This window comes from Protopterus annectens, chromosome 6.part0 (genome assembly GCF_019279795.1).
Source record: "Protopterus annectens isolate FY-2018-M chromosome 6.part0, PAN1.0, whole genome shotgun sequence".
NCBI lineage: Eukaryota > Metazoa > Chordata > Ceratodontiformes > Protopteridae > Protopterus > Protopterus annectens.
The window spans coordinates 769,339,229-769,351,250 of NC_056737.1; the positions used below are offsets into that span (position 1 = coordinate 769,339,229).

A 12,022-nucleotide genomic window follows, 5' to 3' on the forward strand; every position below is an offset into this window, starting at 1 on the left:
ACATAAACAAACATGGCCTTCTATGTGACAATCAACGTGATTTCAGAAATTCATTCAGTACCCTTATGGCACTTCTCTCAGCCACCAAGAACATTTACACTAGCATTTACAATGGTATTTCCACTGCTGGGGTTTTCATTGGCAGGACACATGCTTTTGATACAGTTAGCCACAGTCTGCTGCTTCACAAATAGCAAAAACTCAACTTTAGAGACAATACTTTGGTTCAAAAATTACTTACAAAATTTGACTTTCCAAATCTACTATAATAATTCTTTTTCTGAAAATGTAACACTTGACACTGGAATCCCCATGGCTCTATCCTAGGTCCTCTTCTTTTTTCCCTATTTACTACTATCCAACCACAACTTAGTTACATTATGCAGATGATATCCTATTACTCAAGCCTAACAAAACACTACAAATTAATTTTCAATCAAAATTTGTTAACCTCTGTTAAGTGGTTAAACACTCACACACACCTTCTAGCACAGCAACCGTTACTTAAACTATTCCTTTACTTCACAGAGTGGGCTATGATTATTATTTTTTTTAAACCTAAGTAACATCTCTCTTTTTCCTTGTTGCGCAGCATATTAATTTGATGTTTCCTCCACATTTTTTCCTTTGTTTCTTACAAATATATATCCATGAAAGCAGACATAATAATACCGTAACACTGTCTGGCAGTTAGTGGAGTGGGTTAATGCAAAGAACAGTTATTAAGCAGATTCTTGTAACCAAAAGGACAATCTTTCCTGACAGCCTAAAAAAGATCCATATGGATTAGCATTTAACCCCTGTTAACAAACACGCAAATAAGTGAATAATTAAATAAAAAACAGTATCCTGAGTAGATTTAGGTGTGTCACTGAGGATGTTTTCATAAATATTTACTGCATCACATTTTCCACTGATAAAGTCTAGGAAAAATGTGTTTTAAAGCAATTTGATTTTACTCAAGTCAAAGGTGACAGTATCACACTACCATGTTAATTACATTATATATAACCATGGTTAAAAAGCAGAAAGATACTTGGCTTGTCAGGTGTGATACCTTAGATACAGGCATCCCTGGCTGGATTTTTTTATGACTTGTTCCACATTTTTTACTCAACATAGTCGATTTACAATTAGGTCTATGTATTTGACACTGAATTCATAGCTCTCAACCAATCAAGGACAAATCTCAACATACTCAGGGACAAGTTTAAAATATTAGCACTATTAACTTGAGACATTACAGAATAAGAGAATGGGAATTAATATACATTTTCTGAAGTAAAATAAGTACATAACGCTCAATTATTGTCATTACTTATTAACTGTAATTCACTACCTTGTCTCCAAAAGTCACCAGTTTTAGTATGGATTGAGAGAGATGGACATAAAATTTGAGTCCAAATCAGGGGACAGTTGAGAGGTATGACTGAATTACTTGCCCAGGCATTGGGTAAATTGTTAAAGTCTCAATAAGGATTGTACTTTCATTAATCTGTGAATCCTTATGGTTGAGGGAGAAAATTTTCACACTGCGGGAAATGTAAGAATTTTCTGTACAGTGTTTACAAATTATATACAGTGCAACTGATTCCCGGTCCTGTGTTGCTTTCTTGGTTTCTAACTTTTAGGGGTTCTTTATAAACGTAAAAATTACAACGTTCCAATAGGAGATCAGCAACAAAAGGAAATATACACAGATTTGAGATATGCACTTTGAATCTGTGAGCTAACTTTAAATAATATTAGAAATATCAATATTCTCAATTAAAAAAAAAACTTTTAGATCAACCGTGTTCATAGGGAGGTACTAGGCTATTGGCTCTAGGGCCTATATAAGCCTAGCCAAGAAGGTACCTTGGCTTTCACCACCCAAGTAAATTATTTTCCTGTGCTACTGTCGAGCAGAATCACAGAAGTGATCCCCGGGGTGAATTTCCTATTTCCCATCCAATCATCAAGATTTTTCTTGAAGAGTGCTAATGAGTAGCTTTGTTTGATATAGATAGGTAGTTTGTTCCAGAGTATGTGAAGTCTCTGGGACAGGAATCTATCCCTCCAGCATGTTCTATTTATTGTGGTGACAAGGTTTAGGTCCCTAGAGCATGTAGCTCGGAGGGATTGGGATTTCTTTAAGTGGAGCATGTCCAACAGCTCTGGGTTTGACATAGCTTTGTATGTTAGGCAGAGATCGCCTCTGCGTAGGCGATATGTGACGGAGTAAAGCTGGAAATTTTTGAGACGGTCTGCATAGGGTATCTATTTGAGGCCGGTAATTCCCTTTGTGAGGTACTTCTGCGGTCTTTCCAGTTGTTGTAGATGTTTTGTGAGGTACATACCAAAAGGGGCATTGTACTCTATAATGGGTCTAATGAGTGACAAGTAGAGGGGAACAATGACCTCTTTTTTCCTGGATGAGAAACCTTTTGTGATGAGGTGTGCCACATAGAAGGATTTCCTGACTACTGTGGCGATATGATTATCAAAGGAGAGACTACTGTCCACCTATGTCCCAAGGTCTCATCACACTTTCAATGTTAAGTTTACTACTGCCTATGTGGTAAGTTCATGGGTACAGAGTTTTTACCAAAGGGGATGACAATGCACTTTTTGGCACTGAGCTTGAGGCCATGGCTTTGACACCAGGCATCTGTCTCAGTGAGGCCCACAGGCCTGTCCACATTGTTGGGAGTTTCAATTATGGCTTTAGTTTGCAGTCATCTGTAAACTTCGTTAGCCAAAGACCTTCTGTCTTAGCCTGTACTTCAGAAAAGTAGATACCAAACAGGAGAGGACCCAGGACTGAACCCTATGGTACTCCACTTGTCACTGGTCTGAAGTCGGATTTGGAGTCTGCTACTTTTACAGTGTGGGTTCTGTCAGTGAGCCAGATGGCAACCCATCTTGTGACATAGGAATTTATACCTAGTTTTATCTATAATTCCAGAGTGGGGGATGGTGTCGAAAGCCTTGGCAAGATCTAGATAGGCTGTCTGAACCACCTTACCCTCGTCTACGGCTTTGGTGACTACTTCAAAGAAGTCCATCAGGTTTAGGAGACATGATCTGCCTTTTACAAACCCGAACTGGGTGGGGTCCAGAGTTTGAAGATTACCAATGTATAGAAATCCAGCAGGAACCAGCAACCAAGCAATCCACAGCAAACACAGGATGATGTCAAAGGCTTAAGGCCGACGAAAGCGCTAAAATAAATAGTGTTTGCTGTGGATTGCTTGGTTGCTGGTTCCTGCTGCATTTCTACATATCAGTTGTTTCCATTTTGAATTTTCAAGATTACCAATGTCTTTGTTTATAAGTCCCATGATGATTTGTTCCATGGCCTTGCACACCAGGTTTATCAGACTAATGGGTGGTAATTCCCAGGGTCTGTGGTGGCTCCCCCTTTATGGAGTGGGATAACCGTCGCTGTGTGCCATTCAGTGGGCACAAAGCCTGAGGTGAAGCTATGATTGAACATGGTGCTTAGGTGGGGTACCAGTTCCCTCTGTAGTTTGTGTAGAATGCAGCCTGGGATATTGTCAGGTCCCATGGATGCTGTGTTCTTGACTTTGGAGAGTGTGGTTTTTACCTGTGCAGCCGTGATTACAGGAACTTTGCATTCTTCCAGTATAGCGATGGGCCTTTAAGGGGGTGAGAGGGGGGTAAAGTTAGCACTGAACCTATCTGCCAGGATGTTGGCAACAGCCTTAGCCAATATCCAGAATCCCAAGGGTGACAGGTGCAGGCCATCTCTAGCAAAGCCCGGGCAGATACTGGATTCCCTTAGAATGACACCAGAAGCTTAGCCAACTGTTGAAGTCAATTATTTTGTCCTTGTATTGCGGTATCATTCTGGGTGATGGCAGGATGCTACTCAGGGCTAGGGTCATACCTGCTTGGGCTACAAGATCATGTCTCTTTTCATGTAGCACAGGGAGATACGTCTCAGGTCATTCACACCAACATGGACAATGACAGAGTCATATTTGTACTTGTTGTGGAGTGACCTGAGTGCGTGCGTTATGGGACGGATCCTGACAGCAACTTTCCCCTGGTTTAGCCTGGTGTGTGGAACATTAGTCATAGGTGACTGTAGTCAGGCACACTGGAGTGTTGGGTACATTGTTAGGCCTTATTGGCTGTGGTCGAGTGGCACACTGAGTTTGTGGGCTATATGCCATTTGGGTTGCGTTGGGGGGGTGGAGGTTGCATACGTTTCTGCTTTGGAGGGCTCTGTTGCTTGGGCAGATTTTTATGGAGCGCCACCGCAAATGTAGGTGTGTGTTTTCTATGCGTGTGTTTTGGTGGTGTAGGTTTTGAGGAACTATGTGATGAGTGTGGTGTGGTGCAAGTGTTTATCCTCTCCTCTTGACTGCCTAGTCCAGTCTTGGGTGAAGAGATCTTTGCTTCCAGTTTGGCTATATAAGTGCATGTCTCACAGGTTGTAGTGTTGGGTGGTAGGAACAGAGGGTTGTCTGTGTACATGAGGCCATTACTGCATTGCCCCAAGATGCCTAGATTCATCAAGTAGACAGAAGAAAACACCAGGAGCTGACCCTTAGACATGCCTAGATAGGTGCTTTTTTAAGTACTGAAAACTGTGAGGAAAGTTGAGTGCTGTAGTAATTTGTAGCTTATTTAGTGCTTACAATGATTTCTGAACAAGGGCTGAGTTCAAAAAAAACAGATTTGAGTACTAAAACTAAAAAAAATGACTAGTTCTAAGGGAAAATGTAAGCGGCGGTGGTGCAAAGGTGGCATTGCCGCCTCACAGCAACAGGTTTTCCTATTCGATTCTCGGCTGGAGCACCTGCTGTATGGAGTCTGCATGTTCTCCCCACCGTCAAGTGTCGTTCGAAAGACATGCATGAACGGGCGTGCCTTCGTTGAAGGTCGGGCGGCAAGCTGGCACCTCGGCACCGTAAAAAATCAACTGTCAATCATTAGCGGACCAGAGTTCTGCTGTGGCGATCCCCAACCGGTAAAAGCCGAAATAAGAACAAGTTCTAAGGGAAAATTTGAAGAGTAGATTTTATGGTGCCGGGAATAGTTTAACCCTAACTAAGAGGCGATGCATAAAGTGTATTTTTTATTTTGATACTTAAGAAATGTAACAAAGCCAGCTAACTAACTACATTCACCTCTGAAGTTTAAGCGTCAGCACAATAAACTGTGAAGATAACGATATTGAGGAAATGCAATGGTATACGAAAGGGAGTTATTATCGACAACGTCACATGCAAATTAAACTGTGAATAAATACAGACCAAAAAGAAGCCACGTGCAAATTAAACTGTGAATAAATACAGACCAAAAAGAAGCCACGTGCAAATTAAACTGTGAATAAATACAGACCAAAAAGAAGCCACGTGCAAATTAAACTGTGAATAAATACAGACCAAAAAGAAGCCACGTGCAAATTAAACTGTGAATAAATACAAACCAAAAAGAAGCCTTTTTGCCTGTTTTGTGAAAAAAAAAAAAAAGAAAAAAATATCTCTTGTTTTTCCTGCTTTACTAGTTTAGTCCAGTTTCAGAGTTGCTGATTCCTGGGCTTTGGTTGTAGTTCCTGTGTACTGTTTCCTTGCCTTATTTGGGGGAGAGGAAGTTACCTTGCTTACCAGTGGGAGTGGGAAGCATTGAGCTGCCTTTTGTCCAGTTTTGTGAGGTTTCAGCCAGTAACTAGTAGTTTATTGGTCGTTTTGGGCCAGTTTCTAGCTTTTTCCAGCCCCTGGTATAAAACGCGGTAGCATGCGTTTTCAGCTTGTACCTACTCAGCACAGACTCCATGTGGGCCAGCGGAGTAATCCAGGCTGCAGAGAGCTGAATAAGCGACTTTTCTTGATACTAAGTATATTTTTTGTTGCTTTCCACATCTGAATACCTAGCGACTGTATTTCGCCTGCCTTTCTGTTACATTGAAGCTGTTTTTACTGCATTTAACTTAATATTGCACTTGGAATCCTTGTTTGTTACTATCTGACTGTATTTGTAGCAAATTTTTCTGTGTAAGCTGTAGTAGCTGATTCATAGCATTTATAAGTGTTTGCTGTACCTGTTTCTGCCTGTTTTGTGAAAAAAAAAGAAAAAAAAATATCTCTTGTTTTTCCTGCTTTACTAGTTTAGTCCAGTTTCAGAGTTGCTGATTCCTGGGCTTTGGTTGTAGTTCCTGTGTACTGTTTCCTTGCCTTATTTGGGGGAGAGGAAGTTACCTTGCTTACCAGTGGGAGTGGGAAGCACTGAGCTGCCTTTTGTCCAGTTTTGTGAGGTTTCAGCCAGTAACTAGTAGTTTATTGGTCGTTTTGGGCCAGTTTCTAGCTTTTTCCAGCCCCCGGTATAAACGCGGTAAACGCTGCGTTAAGCCTTGATTTAAATGAGCTGCCACTGTTGCACACTAGGGCAGCGCCGGTTAGGCAGGTTTAAACTATTCGGGCTACCTAAAGTCCACTCTTCAAATTTTCCCTTAAAACTACCTTCCTCGATCTACACTACTGATCTAATCAGCGTATCCTATAACTAAAAAGATCATCTCCACTTGACTCCAAGTAGACTATTCTCTATCTGTTAAACCTAGCACTTGCTCCTACAGTACTTATTACCTTGATACGGCACTCTTGTCATAGATAGTACCCCAAAAAGGTAACCCCCCATTTCTCGGTCACCCACGTCCCCCTGAATCTTTTTTAACGTTTTTGTCTATCCTTCTAGCATGTTGAGGGATCAGTTGCTAGTATCCTCTCCTGCTCAGCTGGTGAACCTGGGAATACTGAGGCAATGTTACAATTGCCTCATGTACACAGACAACCCTCTCCTCCTCCCACAAAACACAAATACATGCGAGAGATGCAACTATACGGCCAAACTGGAGGCTGAGCTCTCTCAACACAGGACTGGCAAGACCAGTCAGGAGGAGAAGGTTACCACACACACTATAGACCCAGTCTCACATAGCACCATTACAACCTCAAATCATACACATAAACACACAAAGACATACTCGGAGGCTCTGATCAAAAATCTACCAAAACAGCAGAGGCCACCAAAGCAGACACCCAAACAACCACCACCTCAAAACACAACACCTGCAACACATAGACCTCACAGTCAGTGTGTCAAACAGTCACAGCCCTTAAGGCCAAACACAATGCCAGACACACTAGTCATTGGTGACTCCATAGTCAGACACACTGACGTCCCGCTCACCAGACTGAGTAAGGAGAAGGTCACAGTAAGCTGCCTGTCGGGCTAGAATCCGCCACATAACGCAAGCACTCAGGTCTCTCAACAGCAAGTACAAATATGACTCAGTCATTGTCCACGCTGGTGTAAACGACCTGAGACGTACCTCCTTGGACTACATGAAAAGAGACATTGAGGAGCTCTCTGATTATGTAGCCCAGGCAGGTATGACCCTGACCTTGAGCAGTATCCTACCTTCACCAAGAGTGATGCCACAATACAGAGATAAGATGATCAGCTTTAACAATTGGCTTAAACACTGGTGTCATTCAAAGGGGATCCAGTATCTGTCTGCCTGGGATGACATGCTGGACAAGCCACGCTGCTTCGCAAGGGACGGCTTGCACCTGTCACTCCTGGGATTCCGGATATTGGCAAAGGCTCTTGCCACGCCATAGTGCCTTTTAGGCAAGGCTCAAATTCTAAACCTACCACCCTAGAACACAAAAAAAGGAAAAAAAACTAAGGGTAATGCTGCTCAATGCCAGAAGTCTAAATCTCAAAATGCACGCACTCGAGGCCCTTCTCAGTATGGAGAACATCAATGTCTGTGCTGTGACAGAAACCTGGTTCAAGGCTCCTGAGAGCACCCCAGCGCTATCAGGTTTTACCTCATATCATGCGTTCCGGCCCCAAAATCCGGACAATACCAAGAAAGGAGGGGGGGGGGTATCCATATTCATCAAGGACACCCACACCTCAAGACTGGTGGCAACGCACGATGCATCGGAGACCATCCAGGTGCAATTAACCATAGGCAAGACTGCTCTGCAAATTGTAGCATGTTACAGGCCACCCTCACAAACTCAGGAACCTCACATGGCCTTCTTGAAAACACTAGAGGGGATAAATGTATCACCAAACACCATCATACTAGGTGACTTCAATTACCCTAATATAGACTGGGAACACTACTCAAGCCCAAACACCCTAGCCCAAAAGTTCCTGGAATTCATAAACTCAAATGCCATGGAACAACTAGTCACCATCCCCACAAGAGGAGATAACATACTTGATCTCATCATCACGAACATGGGAGCACAATGTTCAACACCGGAAGTATACCCCTCACTGGTGAGATCAGATCACAAACTAATCTCGCTGGAGGTCCTCATCCCACCCCACCTGAAATAAAAAAGACCACAGTAAAGAACTTCTCAAAAGCCGACGTCACACTTCTAAAAACTAGTGTGGTCTCCTTTAAGGCCCCCGAGCCGGCGGAAAACAGTACTCAAGCCGCTGAATCACTTACAAACACCTTCTACCAGCACCTGCAGGACTGCATGGATAAGGCAATCCCAAACAAAACAAAGACTCTTAGTACCAAAGGCAAGCGTCCAGTCTGGTGGACCCCAGCCATAAACAAACTCTACAATAAAAGGAGGAAGCTACTACAAGATAGAGCAAAATCCTTAAAAGGTAAGACACCCTTGATCACTATAAGTAAAAAACTAAGAGCTCTCATAAAATCATCCAAAGCAAATTTTGAGAGAAAAATAGCTAAAGACTCAAAAGACAATCATAAGGCCTCCTTTAGCTATGTTAGAAACCTAGGAGGAAACTCCCAGATATGCTCAGAACTAGTTCAAAATGATGTGAAGATTACTGATCCTACAGACATTGCCAACATACTGGCTGACAGGTTCAGTGCAAACTTCTCCCCCCCAAAAGGAGAGATATCTATACCAAACGATTGCAGCCCCCAAACATCTCCAGCGCCCAAGTGAGAACTGCTCTCTCCAAAGCAAAACACAGCATCCATGGGACCTGATGGTGTCCCCGGCTGTGTGCTCCACGAACTCAATGAGGAATTAAACCCACAGCTAGGACAGCTGTTTAATCAAAGTCTTACCTCTGGATACGCACTCCAGGAGTGGCGCACTGCAACTGTGGTCCCACTTCACAAAGGCGGTGCCTCCACCGACCCTGGAAATTACCGGCCCATTAGCTTGACAAGCCTTATCTGCAAAGCCATGGAGAGGATCATAATAGACCTCATAAATAAAGACATAGGGAATTTGCAGACTTTGGATCCAACCCAGTTTGGCTTCGTCAAAGGCAGATCATGCCTTTTAAACTTGGTTGACTTCTTTGAAACAGTCACCAAAGCCATTGACAAGGGAAAGGCAGTCCATACAGCCTACCTCGATCTGGCTAAGGCCTTCGATACAATACCCCACTCGGGTATCATTGAAAAACTCATCAGCTTAAATGTTAACCCATACATCACAAGATGGGTTGCAAACTGGCTGAGTGACAGAACCCACAGGGTCAGAGTTGCTGGTGCCATGTCAGACTCAAAGCCTGTCACAAGTGGTGTCCCACAGGGCTCAGTCCTGGGCCCACTCTTGTTTGGCATCTACTTTTCCAAAGTACAAGCAAACACAGGAGGGTTATGGCTGACAAAGTTTGCAGATGACTGCAAACTGGGCGCCATAGTAGAAAACACATCTGACACAGATATCCTTCAGAAGGGTCTCACAGAAACGGATAACTGGTGCCAGAGCCACGGCCTGAAGTTAAATGCCAAAAATGCATAGTCATACCCTTTGGGAAAAACAAGGTTACCCTAGCTACCAAATAGGTGGCAATCCACTGAGCACAGAAGAAGTTATCAGGGACCTGGGGACCCAGGTTGATAGTAGTCTGTCATTCGACACCCATGTAGCTAAAGTAGTTAGGAAGACCTTCTACATTGCCCACCTTATCATGAAGGGATTCTCATCTAGATCAAGGGAGGTCATAGTCTCCCTTTACTCATCACTCATCAGACCAATGATTGAGTACAATGCCCCATTCGGGATGTATCTGACCCGACACTTGCAGCAGCTGGAGAGCCACAAAAGTTCCTCACCAAAAGGATAAAGGGTCTCAAAATCTGTCCTATGCTGCCCGACTGAAAGAACTCCAGCTCTATTCAGTCGCCACCGCTTGCTCAGAGGTGACCTTTGTCTAACATACAAGGCCATGTCAAACCCAGATTTGATGAATATGCTTCACCTCAAAAAATCTAGATCCATCAGAGCCACAAGGGCGGGAGACTTAAACCTCGACACGGCTATTAACAGGACGTGCTGGAGGGATAGATTCATCACCCAAAGACTCCCTATGTTGTGGAACAAAATCCCGGTACATGTGAGGCAGAGCACCTCGCTGGCCTTGTTCAAGAGAAATCTTGACCAATGGATGGGAGATCGCAGATATACCCCAGGGATTACCTCAGTGTCACTGCTCGACAGAGGCACAGCAAAATAATGGGTATAGTTCCCCATACTAAAGGGGTAGCATAAGCCACAAAACGATGGGCTAGGCTTGTAAATGCCCTCGGGCAGATAGCCTAGTATGAACCTATGAACGTGCAAATTAAACTGTGAATAAATACAGACCAAAAAGAAGCCACGTGCAAATTAAACTGTGAATAAATACAGACCAAAAAGAAGCCACGTGCAAATTAAACTGTGAATAAATACAGACCAAAAAGAAGCCACATGCAAATTAAACTGTGAATAAAGACAGACCAAAAAGACCCCCAGTACAAGGGTGTAGCTAGGCAAACTCAGTGTACTGAAATGAGTACATTTTTTTCTGAGCAGCTCTTGCAAATGTCAACACTCAAAAATCAACGACTTTTAGATCATCTGTCTAACAGCACTACTTTTTTCCGTTTGTCAGTTAAAGCTAAAACGTGGAAAAGACAGAGGAAACATACGTTGCACTTATTCAGTATACACTCACACTTCATACCACACTACCCTGCACTCAGTTGTGACTAGATGTCAATACAAACTGCCCGATTAAGAAACGTAAAGGAAGTACAATAACTTCGCTTTGCACAGCAAAGCGTCTTGTAATCAGTGGTCAATTCTATATCACAGATTAATAAAGGCACGCTCACTACACGGAAAAATGAATACAATCACATGCAAACACTGACAATATTTATTTATAACATACCAGTTGCGGTCACAACATAAAATGCCTGAAGTAAAATAATAACTCCTCTCAAACTGGTGATTAAATACGCCACACGACTCGAAGCAAAGGAGGATACATTCTGAAAGTCAAATTATGATCACATACAATTGCATCCAACCCACCACACGAACAGCATCATGGGATGTTTGAAAATAACTTTCACATCTAAATGATACAAATAAAACAAAAAAAAAACGCAAATACATAAGCAAGACTGAATAAAAGGCTACTTACAGTTAGAGAAAAGCAGATACACGGCAAAGATTAGAGCACGTGGGTAAAAGTGTTGCAATCAAACATGAGCAAGCAGAAAAAAAGTAGATTCGTTTAAATTGTAATTATGCATGTGGTGCAGAATCAATAGGGGAAAAGATCAGTGCAATATGAATGCTAATGTAGTTCAGGCGATTCGAATTTCAGATACTTGTTGATTGTACTACTGTATTCTCGAATGTGCGTCGAGCAAAAATTAATACGTTTTCCTTCCGTTGCCCGGAGTCCAAATGTGCAGCATTGTAAACAATCCCCTTGGACTTTTTGTCTCCAACAACTTTTCGGTCGAAAGTAGCAATATCCGATTAAACCATGCACTGTTATTTAATTACATTTTCGTGTTCGTATTGCACCACACAATGACTAAATTATGCGACTTAGATCGTGGGGCTTGTCAGAACTTTGTTTTCAGAAGCTAGGAACCAATTTCTAGAACACATTTTTGCGGGAATGTAAATACAAACGTAACAGCAACTTAGAAAGTTGAGGTATTTATCCCATTTTATTTAAAGGCTTCTAAGCATGCGAAAAGTTT

The 12,022-nt window shown here is 42.5% G+C and overlaps 1 protein-coding gene across 2 annotated transcripts in view; it reads right to left on the reverse strand.

Annotated features, from left to right (window-relative positions):
* The window catches only part of TIMM9 (translocase of inner mitochondrial membrane 9), a 499,680-nt gene extending 488,006 nt beyond the window's left edge, over positions 1-11,674 (reverse strand). The window contains exon 1 of one of the 2 annotated variants that reach the window (XM_044074448.1): positions 11,449-11,674. The gene's annotated coding sequence lies outside the window, so the exon portion shown is untranslated. Of the gene's footprint in view, positions 1-11,193; positions 11,266-11,448 lie in introns of those variants that run through there. The other variant, XM_044074449.1, reaches the window with a different exon arrangement.
* Positions 11,675-12,022: the final 348 nt, after the last annotated feature.